Consider the following 12,283-nt stretch of genomic DNA (forward strand, 5'->3'; position numbering starts at 1 on the left):
CATTTTCCTTATTTTTTTCCCCCTTTACACTTGTGGAAATAATGACGTCCTACAGGAAACCTCCTGAGGGATAAAATTAGGGCTGGTAAACACAGGGTAGCGCAGCCTGTCGGTCTCGCAGGTTTGCCCGAAAACCAAGAAACTTTGTTCCAAGTTGGTTTGCTTTTCGTTTTTTTTTTTTAAAAAAAAGCCTATTTCTCTTTTATTTTTAAACACAGGAGCTGTGTCTCTTTCCGGCCCGCTCCACGTGCTGCTGAAGCCTTTCCACGCGAAACCCTCCACGGGATAAATCCCTTTCCAGCTCAGCCCCCAGCCACCCCGCGCAGAAGCGACCAAAATTTTGCTAATTCTCCAAAAAAAAACAACCCCCGAGGCATTTCGGGCCTTTTGGAAAGGGGCGAGGGTTTGGGCGCAGGATGAGGCCGTACCGCGCCGGTTCGTTGGTTTTAATCCCGCGGATTAGGTCTAATGCCGGGCAATTCAGCAAGCCGTTAATATTAAATCACGCTGCAAATGACAGGAGCTTCCCCGACGCTTAGCGTGATCTCGCTGCGGTTTGCAGCTGGACGCCGTCCAAGGCCGCTTTTTGCCGGTTTTTTTCGGCCTCGGTGCTTGCACGGAGCGCACGTGCGACGCGCGGGAGAGCGTCTTCCGACCTTCTGGAAAAAGCCGGAGCCGCTCTCCCGCTCGCCACGCTCCGCTCGTTCCAACCGGCTCCGCTCCCAAACCCCGCAGCTCTCCCACCGGGTTGCAAGAGGGGCCGGGCAACCCCCCTGGTGCAAGGGCGAAGGATTTACAACAGGTATCCCAGGCCCTCCGGCGTGCAAACGGGCGGCCCGGTGCACGGCGACGACCTTCACGCCTGTGCACGAGGGGAATCGTGCATGGGTGCGTGTACAAGGGGAAGCGTGCACAGGTGCACGAGGGGAAGCGTGCACGGGTGCAAGCGTGCACCACAGGAGCACGAGGGGAAGCGTGCACGGGTGCAAGCGTGCACAAGGGGAAGCGTGCACGGGTGCAAGCGTGTACAAGGGGAAGCGTGCACAAGTGCATGAGGGGAAGCGTGCACGGTTGCAAGCGTGCACGGGTGCACGAGGGGAAGCGTGCACGGGTGCGTGTACAAGGGGAAGCATGCACAGGTGCACGAGGGGAAGCGTGCACGGGTGCAAGCATGTACGAGGGGAAGCGTGCACGGTTGCAAGCGTGCACGGGTGCACGAGGGGAAGCATGCACGGGTGCAAGCGTGTACGAGGGGAAGCGTGCACGGTTGCAAGCATGCACAGGTGCACGAGGGGAAGCGTGCACGGGTGCGTGTACAAGGGGAAGCGTGCACAGGTGCACGAGGGGAAGCGTGCACGGGTGCAAGCGTGTACGAGGGGAAGCGTGCACGGTTGCAAGCGTGCACGGGTGCACGAGGGGAAGCATGCACGGGTGCAAGCGTGTACGAGGGGAAGCGTGCACGGTTGCAAGCGTGCACGGGTGTACGAGGGGAAGCGTGCACGGGTGCAAGCGTGTACAAGGGGAAGCGTGCACAGGTGCACGAGGGGAAGCGTGCACGGGTGCAAGCGTGCACGAGGGGAAGCGTGCACGGGTGCAAGCACGTACAAGGGGAAGCGTGCACGGTTGCAAGCGTGCACGGGTGTACGAGGGGAAGCGTGCACGGGTGCAAGCGTGTACAAGGGGAAGCGTGCACAGGTGCACGAGGGGAAGCGTGCACGGGTGCAAGCGTGCACGAGGGGCAGCGTGCACGTGTGCACGGCCCTCGGCAGCGCGCTCTCCCCGCTGCAAGCAAGCAGCCGGTGCACGGTTGCAAGCTTGCAGGCTCTGCACGGTGGGTGCAAGTTCCCTCCTCCTCCTCCTCCTCCCCCCCCCCGTCCCCGTCCCGCTCCGCTCCGCTCCGCCCGGGGTGCGGCGGCGCGCGCGCACGTGCAGCTCCCCCCCCCCCCCCCCCATCCCCTTCCTTTTCCCTTAAAGGGCCCGCAGCACGGGGGGCTGCCCGCAGGGCGCTAGAAGACCCGGTCCCGCTCTCTCCTCTTCCCCCCCCCCCCCCACCCCGCCCGGCCCCAACTCCTTTCCGCTGCGGCCCCCGGCCGCCGCCCCCCCCCCCCCCTCCGGTCCGCCCTCCCCTCCGCCGGCCGTTGGTACGCTCCGCGGGGCGGGGCGGTGAGGGGAGAGGCGGAGAGGAGGCGCCGCCGCCGCCGCCTCCGACACGGGGCGCCGGTGGGAGCGGGGCGGGGAGGGAGGGGAGGGGGGGGGGTTTGGGGAAAGGGGACGGGGGGGGGGGGGCGGGGGGGGTGTTTAGAGATAAGCGGCGCGGCCGGGCGGCGTTGGATGGAGGCTCCCGTCCGCCTGGTCGCCCGCCTCAGCCTGGGATGTCCTGGGGAGCCGCCGCCGAGCGGGACCGGGAACGGGAACGGGACCAGGGAGGGGGCGCGGCGGCTGCCGAGAGGTAACGCGCCCGCTTCCCGCCGCGCCGCCCTTGCTGTGAGGGGGCGCGCGGCGCGGCCGTTGCGGGGCGCGCGGGGGGGCGGGGAGGGGGGGGGAAAAAGGCGGGGGGGGGGCGGCGGCCGCAGGTGGCGGCGGCTCCTGTCAGCCCCGGAGCCGTTTCCCGCCGGGGGGGGACGGGACGGACACACAGACACAGACGGGGCTTGAGGTGGCGGCCGCCGGCGGCGGAGCTCGGAGCCGGTATCTTGAGGGGTCTGTGCCCGGCGGTGCCCGGGTTTGGGCGGTGAGGGGAGGCGGGGGGGGGGGGGGCTGACCCGTCCCTGTCCGTCCGTCCCCCCCGCCCCGGTAAGCCGTGTGCCGAAGTCAAGGCACGACCGAAGGGGCTTATCGTGCTCCGTTTGATGCCGGGTCTCAGGCGCGGGGTTTATTCAAACCATCTGACTTTGGGGTTTTTTTTTTTTGGTTTGTTTTTGTTTGGTTTTTTTTTTTTTTCCTCCTCGGTCTGTGAGACTGAGCGGGCGAAAAGACTAAAACTGAGCCGCTGCAGAGAGCGCTTTGGTGAGTCGAAAAAAAGGAGGAAAAAAAAAAAAGCGTCGGAGCGCCGTTTCACTGCTCTGCCTCCAGTCTGTTACTGATTTACGGTCTCATTTCACAGCGAAAGTTGCTCCGACTCTGCTATATTTGTCATTAAAGTGCTGTTCTCTTCGAAGGCGGTGCGGCAGGGGATGGGCTTGGGGTCGCGTCTAGCCTCTTAACCGTCTGAAAATTGTTAATCTCAATGCTTGTTTTTAATCCGTAAGGTCACTTTCTCCGCGATTAGAGCGGTTGAAAGTCAGCCCCTAAAGCAAGAGGTGGTGTGCGATGCCTGAGGATGCCGGCTGTAAAGCGTCGTGACATCTTAACTCTGATATTTTTTTTTCTTTCTTTCTTTTTTAATTGCATTAAGGCGCCTCCATCCTTGAAGCAGTCTAGCTCTTGAATTTGAAATTACTTCTGCTTGCTTTGTCTGCCTCTTTGCCAGAAAAAGACTAGTAATTATACAGTTGTTGACTTTTAATGAAAGAACTTTCCAGTCGACTATTGCGTGTTTTCAATATTGATGTTTTTAAACCAAAAGGGAAATGTTTTCAGACGTGACACACAACTTTCAACTGTTAGGCAGAGAACAGGCGATGTTTATTTTGCCCCCACCTCATAACCTTTTAAAGGATTGGCAAATGGGTAAATGTGATGGCTTTATGTAGCTTTTTTTTTTTTTCCTAATGCTTTCCCCAAATGATTTGCTCTGTCTGTGTGCTAGGAGGTTTCTGAGAAGGAGTAGCCGCGCCAAGCCTGTGGCAGTAAAACTGTCAGCTCTTGAGGGGTGTTTACTCAGTGAGTTGTATCTTTCACACATGCACCAGAAATACAATTTACTAACCCAAACACCGGGGTTGTCACTCCGCAGCCACTGGTCACTGAGGTGACGAGGAGCACGTAAACTTTTATTCTCTGGGGTTTTGTCGTCTGTGGCCCGGCGTTTTCTTTGAACAAAGCAGGTAATCCTGTTGTGATGGTGCTTAAAGCTGAGCTGCGTGGAGCCGGTTTGTTTTTCTGCTCATCTTCTGCAACTCTGGTGTTTTGACAGTTGAGATTTATGTGATGTACTGCCCACCCGTAACTTCTTTAAGGAGAAAAAGCGCTTTTGTAATAGCGGTTGCTGAGGGCAACAGCCCACTCCTTCGTGTCGCTATATTCGAAAAATTCTTAGCTCTTGAGTAGCAGCGAACGTTTCATGGTGTGATTTCTTAACGCTTTTCCCTTAAACTTGATAGATACACGTGCCCTAGTAACAACCACGGTGATTTTGTTCCACCAAGCTAAAATAGGGGGCAAGTGCCGGCCCCTTGTGTGATTCAAATGCGTTGAAACCAAACTTATACCTTTTAAAAGCAGTTACGAGCCTGTCTTGTGGGGAGGGCTTGATAATGGAGCAGCACTCCATGAAAAAGAAAGAAACATTTTTCCCGTACTCCCTTCTCCAAAACAAGAGGGAAGCCTCCGACTGTCTCGGATCTCCATCCCAGAAAAATCTGCAGGCTTGTGAAGCAGCTATAGAAACCCGTGACTGTTGGCCAAAACTATTTGGTTATTTAAAGCTGGGCTCACAGGTAGAGTTATACCAAGATGGGATCCACTGCTTTACCTGCCTGCTTCGTGTTAAAAGGTGGGGTTTTTTTCCTCCTCTGAGGGGTAGGAAGTAAAATGGGAACGGCTCTAATGGCGAAGGATTAGTAATTCACCCAAGGATGAGCGCGGTAGCTTTGTCGCTTGGATTAATGCGATTTACACCCTTAAGCTGCCCCAAGCGCTTGTAAACAGCCGTGCCCGTGCGTGCAAGGTGAAGTGTGGGCGGGCCGGTGGGCTGCTCCCGCCTTGGCAAGCTCTAATGCACCACGGAAAGCAGCCTGCAGTGGGGTTTTTTTGCCATCCCTCCTGCAGTCTTGGTTATTTTTCATCCTTTTGCAAGCGCTGGGGTTTGGTGGGACGCCAGCTCGACCTGGTGCTCTTCGTTCTTTGCCTGCCAGCCCTTTGGGGATGCTGGCGAGTGGTGGTTGGGCCGGGACTCCTGCCTGCTCCCTCTGCTGGCTTGCTGTGCAGGCCGGCTGGGGTGCACTGGTATTAAACTTTGTGTTTCTTACCCCAAGACTGAGGGAAAAAACACGTAAGGAGAGGCCTGACTCTGCTGCTGGGGCAAATGCCGCCAGCGCTTTCATTATCTCAAGGTGTGCTGTAAGCCTATAAACTGAGGCTCATGCTTACTTTGGCTCGCTGGTGTGCCAGAGGAATAAGGCAGCTGTGCTCCAACTTCAGGTGATGTCACTTGAGGACTTTAACTGTCAGAGCTTAAAAATACACTGACTTGTTTAAAGACTGCTTCTGCAGATGTGGAAATTGTGAAGCAAAGCAATTGATTCGCTTGTGTGAGCACACAGCCGTACCGGTGTTCGTCATCTCATAAATCCTCCTCTGCGTATCCCTGAACACACCTGCTTTGCCTAACGAAGTCCTCGGTCGTAGCAACACCACTGAAATTAATTTGGTGGCTGCTTGAGATAAGGCGCTACCATTAGGTGCAAGACCAGCAAACCTTCAGCTGTGGTGCCAAAAAGACGAACTGGGAAGCATGTGATGATTAAGTCATTCTGGGAATAAAGCTGTTTTCCAAAGCAGTGCCTGATGTGGACGTGCATGTAGCTAATCGCATGGTACAGTCAAGCAGCACCTTCTCCCAGTGCTCCTCTTCACGTGGCTATTTGCATTGTTGAACGTGTAAAGGGCCAACTGCTTTGATCTTGGCTTCCCTGGGAAGTTGGTTGCAGGGCTGGGTGCGAGGAACAGGAGGTCACACAAACTTAGGCAAAATGACCTGAAAATGCATTTTGTTTCATGGAGTTCATTTTGCTTGGCTCAGGTCCTGTGACTGCCCTTGTGTCTGGGTGACAGCTGCAAGTTCTGTTGCTGGTGACTTGGTTCCAGCAAGGCTTTGAAACCTTTGGTTTAGTACCAGAAGCCCTGAGACTGAGTGAGTCTTCACCCGCAAACCTGTTGAGATCTGGTATCTGAGATAACATTTTATATGGAATCGCTTTAATCGGCAGGCTGTATGCAGCTCAGAAACCTGCCTAACATCTTTTGTTAGGCAACATCTAATTTGTATGAATTAATTGATACTGTAAACTTGACCTTTATATGTAGAGTCAGTTTTTTGTCTGCTGCTTTGCTTATGATCTGTTGACTGGTGAGTGGCTCCCTTCAGCTGAGTCACGCCACTTTCCTACTTGCTGCAGTGTTTTTCTATCAGTTTGCTGTTTCCCTCAGTGTTTCAGTGGGCTGGGGAGCTTCTGAGCTGGTTCCAGTCTGCAACTGGGATGAGACTGATCAAAAATGCTGGCTTCTGGAGCTTAAAATCTTGTATCGAGGAGAATTGGTCAAATTTCCTCTTTAAATGGGAATTTCCAGCTTGTCTTGCAACCCTGACTCTTAAAGGTGGTACGTGGGGACCAAACTGTGTTCCCTGTACACTTTTTTTTTTGCTGTTTTGATCTAGTTTAACAGGTGAGCTGGTACTAGGTCTGCTCTCCAGGTGTATTCCCTTTCCTACTGCATTAATGTTCTCCTGGTGGCCTCCCTGAACAAGCCCTGGTATTGTGTGTCCCCTTCTCCCACATCATTCACCCTGGGAGAGTGTTTGTCCTTGGCAAATTCAGCAAAAAACTCTTTGCTCTGTTACTTCAGGTAACGAAGGGTCTCCAGCTACCCTGTCCCAAGAATTTTTAGAGTGGGTAGTTTCATCTGTGTGTGTGTGTATGTCTTTGGGTTTTTTTTCAATAGAGTGTTCCAGCAATTTCCTTGATCGATGGCTCAGTACCACTTTCAGGGCTGTGTGTGTCATAGTTTTCCACTTACTTTCCCCAGCTCGCTTCTCCCTTTCCGGCACAGATGATGATTCTCCAGTGACAGTTACCACTTCAGGGTAAACTGCTTGTTCAGCCCTACTAGGGATTGAGACTTGTGCATCCAGACCACCTGTCTTTTCCATTAAGCCCCTGCTTGCTCTTCCTATGCAAGAAATGCCTTCTGTCTTTCAACAGGAGGGAAAATAATCATGCAAGGTGGGTTGTTTTCCCATTTCTCATACCTACGAGATGTCTTGGAGCTCTTCTAGCCAGGTGGGACTTCCCCCCCCCCCCCCCCCCCCCCCCCCCTTCCCTGGCTCTCTGGGTGCAGCTTCACGTTACAGCTCAGTCAGAGGACTGGCTGCTGCAGGAGGTGGCAGGTATGTTCCTGCCTCTTCCCTGCTGTGGGAATCCAGCAGCAGAGCAGCCGCAGGGGAGTGACTCCAGCTAACCCTTCAAAAAAAAAAAAACCACCAAAAAACCAAGCCCCAAACTTTCCGCTGGATCTTGCCCTGCAGTTAGAGTTGCTAAATCTTCCACCCTGATGACTGGGGAGGCCTCTGGGGGCTGGAGGGGTGGGGTGGGGGGGCAGAGTGGGGGGGGAAGGCCCATTTTGGCAGCAGCCAGCTTTTAAATTGGCTTAGCTGTCTCATAAAACAGCACTCTCAATACTGCAGCTGAGCCAAGGGCCGGTTGCCTTGTGAGGGGGTGTGGGGAGGTGTGGTGTCTTGCCATTCCCCCCTTCCATCTCCCATTCCCTGTTTCTTGCTAGAAATGCCCAACTAAACCAGTTCAGCTCACTAAAACGGCAGGGGAAAAAAATAAAAAAATCCCCTGGGTTGGAATTATTTTCTTCCAGCTTGGCAGCTGGGGGCAGTGCCAAAAGCAGCAGGAGGGAGTGAGGGAGCAGGGGCGGAGGGAGCCGAGCGTGCTGGGGGAAGAGACAGTCCCTTTTGGCAGCGGCTAGCTTTTGCTTTGGCTTAGCTGTAAGGTGAAACCGCACCCTCAGCCTCACCTGTCTGTCTGATCATGCCTTTGATTTATACCCTGGGTTTTGCTGTTTAGTTTTCCCCACAGACTTCAACCATTGTATCTGATAATGAACCAAGCGGTTGAGCCTTATTTGTTTAATTCAAAGACAAGTTTAATATTTCCTACCTTGCAGTCGTACAAAGTCTGCCTGCCTCGCAGACCTCAGTTTTCCTTGCAGTGAACCCGTAAAACACCAAAGAACACTAGATGAGGGAAAAAGCGCTCGTGCTGTGGGCAACCCCTCATTGCAAAACAGGCTCTGCAAAGGAGAAAGGCAAAGGGGCTGGGCACCACTGGTTTACATTTTTGGGGGTGTTTTTTTGTCTTTGCAACGGTAGCTGTGGGTTGTGTTGCCTGCCGGCTCGCTCAACCTCACCTTCTGTGTGCTGGCGAGACCCCTGCATTGTGGGCTGCTAGCTCTGGTCAGTGGTGACCTGTGGGGAATCTTCTCTCCCTCCCTAAATCTTGGGTGAAGAAAAGATGGTTCCTGAATGCCTCTGTAATTGCTCTGCGTCATCCACTAAAGCACTGAAGGACAAACGGATGCTGGAGATGTCCGTCCTCCTGGAGGGTGGTGTTGTATTTTGTGTAGACACCTTGTGTCCGAGTGGCAGCCTGCTCTAGCTGGAGATGCTCTTGTTCCTGCACAGGGATGGTACTGTGTGTTTTCCTTTCCCAGTCCTCACTGAGTAAACCAAACCATTTATCTGGCTAAAAGGCCTCACTCTGAAGAATCTTGAAAGAAATTATGGGGTTTTTACGTGCCAGTTCAGGAGGTAACCCCCAGGTGACCGTTCCGCTTGTGAGGACAAGTCCCATCTGGGGGAACTGCAGCAAGGAAAAAGGACAGTTAACATGGCCCCTTCTGAAAGAAACTGGAGATGATTCTTCCGAGTTGAAATCCCGTGTTGGCTTCCAGATTGACCTAAGCTAGGTTTTCCTGAGTAAAGTTACTGTAATCAGGTGGTATTTTTTCAGTTTTTAATTTCCTTTTTTTTTGCTTCTTGTTTGTTAAGAGATGATAGATCGGCCCAAATAAGGGTATGAGAAAGGCTGGCGATTTTCAGGAGGATCCACAGACAGTCAGTGCATGACTTGTTGCCTTTATCTCTGAGATCAGGAGATTCCTTTGCAGTGATGGATTAATCCACTCTTGAGTGAATAATATAACTGAGAACAAGTAGGAGCCAGCGCTCCAAACAGATGATTTGTTTAATACGTGTATGCCTCTTCTCCCCACCTCCCCCTCTGAAAAGCTTCTTTCTTCACTGTTTCATTTAGCCTGCCTGCTGAAATCTTGACAACAACCTGTGTATGCGCCAGCCCCCCTGCCCCCTCCCCGTACCAAAGGAGGGATGAGGATGGGGCTGTGCCAAAGGCCTCTGGTCCCAGGTGGACGAGAAGATAAACTGCAGCTCTGCCAAGCTGGGGGGAGGCTCAGGTTGGAGAGAGGGTGCCTGCGGGCTGCTCTGGCCATGACATCACCTGTCTGCTCTGGCCATGACATCACCCGTCTGCACGTACTACTTGCCCTAGTTAGAAGTGTTGATGCTGGTGCTGGCACCTGCCAGGGGGGTGAGCTTGCACTGCTCGGGTCTCTCGGCAGCAATGACTGTCCCCCAGCACAAGGCAGCATGCTCTGCATCCAGGAAAGAAGTTGTATACAGGAGCTTGAGAATTGGGGTTGGGGGAATGAACTTGTTGGGGACAAGGAGGTGGCAATGAGTGGCTTAGAAGTAGAAATACGATGTTTAGGAAGATGGTTCTGTAGTTGTGCTAGGCTGGCTCTGTGGCCTTTTGAGCTGGTCAGGGTTGTTTTGGAGCCACACACTGAAGACCTCCTCCCAGTGACATGTGGGTAGTCCTTGTTATCGCACGCACAGGCAGATCCAAGGCTGGGAAGGGAGTTGCGCAACTTGAGCAATGGAATTTGTGTAGCTAAATCTGTTATCATCCCTATGGATGTACTGGAATAACTCTTTGGCAGCTCATAGACTGTGTCTTGTCACTTTAATGTCTTGGAACACATCAAGGGTAGGTCCTGTTGATAGGCTCAAAGAGACTGTGAGATGTGATGGTTATAGATGTCTGGGCAGGTCTTCCCTCTGCTCAGAACCCCAAAGTCTGTTGCAGTCTTACCGGCAAAAGCTCTTGAGAGCTCAAGGTCAAGTTGATGAAACTCATCAGCTTTGGCTTTCCTTGTTTCATGAGAACTGGTATTCTTGCATTGATCCGATCCACTTGGGGTGTGGGATCAGAAGCGCTAGTGACAGCTTTCAGCTGTATTTTGGAGAATTTCTGTGCTGTGTGGGGCAGATAAGATCTTTAAAAACGGTATTTCCCCCTTTGGAGAATGGGTTTTGCTGGTGTTGACTGTACGTAATCTCTGGTAGCTGAAGAGTTTTGTTGTGTAATGTTCCAGCTCCATGTAGATTAAATGTATTGTGGAGTCAAACTGAACAATAGCATGCGGTTTTTCCTTTGTTCCCCCCCCCTTCCCCACAGTAAGAACTCACAAAAGTTTCCGAATTATGGCTATGTGTGCATATGCTTAAGCGTAGGCTCGGATTTTCATAAAGTTTGCTGAGGGCTGTTACTTCTGAGGAACTATTTTGGGTTTGCAATAGCTTCAGGAAATCTCTTTGTTTCTCGTGGGCCTTTTCAGAAGGTGCATTTTGGTGTAGCACTGGGATACACTGTCACTGCAAAGTATTCAGGCAACAAGTATCACAGCTTGATGGAGATTTGAGTCTCCTCTCATAAAATGCAAGCTAAGGAAGAAAACCCCCAGGGTTTTTTGGAACAGAAGATGTTTTCTGTTCTTGCCACTAATCTTTGTTGCAGAGTGAAATAGGAATGTATACTTTAAATCTTTGTCAGGGTGTAGAAGGAAGCTGGCAATGGATGTAATCAAAAATGTTATTATCAAAACTCTCTAAATATGTTGAAATTTCAAGCTTAATGATATAATTTTAAACTCAGCTATTCAGACTGAGGGATATTTTTTTTTTTGGTGCAGACAGCACTTTCAAATTGCTGTGCGAATCAGGATCAGCCAGAGAGGAGTCTAGGACCAGGTCACAGATGGTGGATACTGAAGTCAGACCGTCTGCAGTTGTGTGGCTTGAGTCCCTTCAGCTCCCTGAATCATCGTAGGAACAGATCTTAAATGAATTGGGTGGTAGCATTAAATTGAGCTGCAGCTTTCTAGATGATGGGCTTTTGAGCTGAGCACTTGAAAACTAGACCATTTTTTAAGTTAGCATTTTTCCTTTTTAGTGTGTTTGCTGTTGCTCCTATGGAACCAACACACATGGGAAGTATGTATATTCAGAGTTTGAAACAACTCTTACTGGTTACAGTAAAACACAATGAAGCAACACCAGATCCTACATGCAGTAGCAAAGACCCTAATCTGCCTACGTGGTATGACAGGAGACCGAAAGTTTCCAGCCTTATGCTTGTAGGTTGGAATAAGGGAATCGCAAGTGACTCTCACCCTTCTGACCCTTCTTGCTTGAGTGGAGAGGCTGCAGGTTGAGGGCATAGAAGAAGCTGAAGTCCTTCTCCGAGCCAAAGGTGTGAAGCTGTTTATTTTCACTCTGGAAATGTATATATTGCAGGAGGCAGATGCTAGCCTGCTTAACCTAAGCATTCACTACTTATCTGGGGTCTGGCAAGTGTACAAGTGTTGTCCCTTCTTATCCCCCAATATTAAAAAGTCCAGGCACCTTTCTCTGGCTGAGTCTGAGATTGCTTTACAAAAACACACAAAGAGAAGCCAACAAAAAAAGAAACATTTGCTTTCTTTGCCAAGTTTAGATGAAGACTAATGCCGTGGTGCTGCTTAATCTTGTTTTTCTTGCTATCTGATGGATGCTAATGTGGGATGGAATCAATCCCGGCAGCCGGTTATCTTTGCAGGGCTCTTGTGTGTTCCCGAGCTTGGCATTGAAGTTCTGCGGGGGGAGCTGACGTGCTCTGAAGAGTCTTGAACCTTCTTCCCGCATTGCAAAGCCACAGCAGCGGTGTCCCTTCTTCCTTTGGGAAAGGTGTCTCCTGGAATCTCTGGTCTGCTGTTGGATGTCCAAACAGTAATCATGTTCAGCAAAGTAGGATATGTCTGTGCGAGTGAAAACAGGGTGCAGTCAGGTTAACCCGGTGGAAAATTCTCCCTGGTACCCATGATGAAACTTAACTATTTTCCTATCAGTTGCTCATGTTTGAACTGGTTCTGCTGGTAATAGCTGCTGTTACCCTGATTCGCAGGAGGAGATTGAGGGCTCTGACTCATGAACTGCTGCGGTTTGACGTTTCTGTCCCCGATTGCCTGTCTGCTCTGGGTTGGGGTCCCTGCCTCTAGC

At 51.8% G+C, this 12,283-nt stretch overlaps 1 protein-coding gene across 8 annotated transcripts in view; it reads left to right on the forward strand.

The window, feature by feature from the left end:
• Positions 1-2,122: 2,122 nt before the first annotated feature.
• CDON (cell adhesion associated, oncogene regulated) overlaps positions 2,123-12,283 on the forward strand; it is a 55,734-nt gene continuing 45,573 nt past the window's right edge. For 5 of the 8 annotated variants that reach the window (XM_049800385.1, XM_049800377.1, XM_049800379.1 and 2 more), the window contains exon 1: positions 2,303-2,449. The gene's annotated coding sequence lies outside the window, so the exon portion shown is untranslated. Of the gene's footprint in view, positions 2,142-2,200; positions 2,221-2,302; positions 2,450-2,974; positions 3,007-12,283 lie in introns of those variants that run through there. The other 3 variants (XM_049800382.1, XM_049800381.1, XM_049800380.1) reach the window with 3 other exon arrangements.

Source organism: Accipiter gentilis, chromosome 5, assembly GCF_929443795.1.
Source record: "Accipiter gentilis chromosome 5, bAccGen1.1, whole genome shotgun sequence".
In the NCBI taxonomy this organism is placed as follows: Eukaryota; Metazoa; Chordata; class Aves; order Accipitriformes; family Accipitridae; genus Astur; species Astur gentilis.